Source organism: Hipposideros armiger, unplaced genomic scaffold, assembly GCF_001890085.2.
Source record: "Hipposideros armiger isolate ML-2016 unplaced genomic scaffold, ASM189008v1 scaffold_965, whole genome shotgun sequence".
In the NCBI taxonomy this organism is placed as follows: Eukaryota; Metazoa; Chordata; class Mammalia; order Chiroptera; family Hipposideridae; genus Hipposideros; species Hipposideros armiger.
In genome coordinates this window covers 225,934-227,278 of record NW_017732315.1, presented here as the reverse complement: position 1 = coordinate 227,278, position 1,345 = coordinate 225,934, and positions in this window count along the sequence as shown.

Below are 1,345 nucleotides of genomic sequence, written 5' to 3'. Positions count from 1 at the left end.
AAAGAATTGAATGAGACACAGAAATATAGTGGTGAAAGAGCAATTTATTAGAAGCGAAAGTACACTCCAAAGAGATAGGAGCAGGCCTGAGCAATAGAGTGGCTCAAAAGGTGCTGGCTGGCGAGGACTTGGAGTTTTTATCTCCTTCTCTTCTAGAATGAGATACGCCTCTCCAATTGTGGGGCTGCTTGATTGATACCTGTGATTGATAATGGTTAATGGTTATGGTAAACAATGGCAAGTTTGGACAGAGGGGAAGTCTTTTGGGCAGTTATTTCCCATAGACTATGTTGGACATGCAGGAATGTTACCTGCGTATCCAGGGGTCTTAGAGACCCAATGCCTGTCTCTAACTGCTTGCCTTATGTCCCTCTTGAGAGACAGGATCCCCATAAATCTCTATGGGAAGTTGAGGGACAGGAAATCTCTTCTTCTGTATCTGCTTCCTGCTGAATGTGGACTTTGCCCTACCTATTGGAGAGTCACAAGATTCTTGTCCTATCTGATCTTAGATGAGGGGAAGGGGTCTTGAGATCCTCCTGGAGGACTATGTTGACCTCTTTGGTCAGGAGGTACTGGAAGTCTTGTTGGGATATCACTTGTATCCCCACGACCCCTAGATGAAGAGAGATAGATTTTAGTTAATAGAGTTAAAAGTGTTGGCCCAACTGGTGAGAGCCCATGCTAACAACAAGGTTGCTGGTTCGACTCCTGCATGGAATGGTGGGCTAAGCCCACCTGCAACTAAGATTGAACACAGCACCTTGGGCTGAACTGCTGAGCTACTGGTGGGCAGCCGGATGGCGACTGGACTTGGAAGTTGAGCTAGCTGCGCCCTCCACAACTAAGATTGAAGGACAACAACTTGGCTGTTCCCCTTCCCTAATTCCCCAACACTATTCTAATTCTCCATTAAAAAAAATACTTAAGGGCTGGCCAAGTGGTGTGTTGGTTAAGAGCTGGCTTGGGACGCCAGCTCTGAGCAGCAGACCCCGGTTCGGATCCCACATATGAGGGCCAGTGACACTGCCCTCTACAGCTAAGATGGTGAACAACAGCTCGAGCTGGAGCTGGGCTGCCATGAGTTGCCAGCGACGGCGTAGGCTGCAGCCCCTGCTGCAGTGGGCTGCCATAAGCTACCTTGAGTGGCTGGTAGCCATTGTGAGTGGCCGGCAGCTGGTGTGAGCTGCCAGGAGCCGCTGTGAGCAGCCGTCCAGAAGCTGGCGACTGATCTGCCTCGCTGGGGAAGAGCGCAATGATGGTGCCAATTTGGGCCAGTGAAGCAACGTCCTCCACAACTAGACTGAAGAACAAAACAACAGCAACCTGTCTGTTCCCCCCCCCC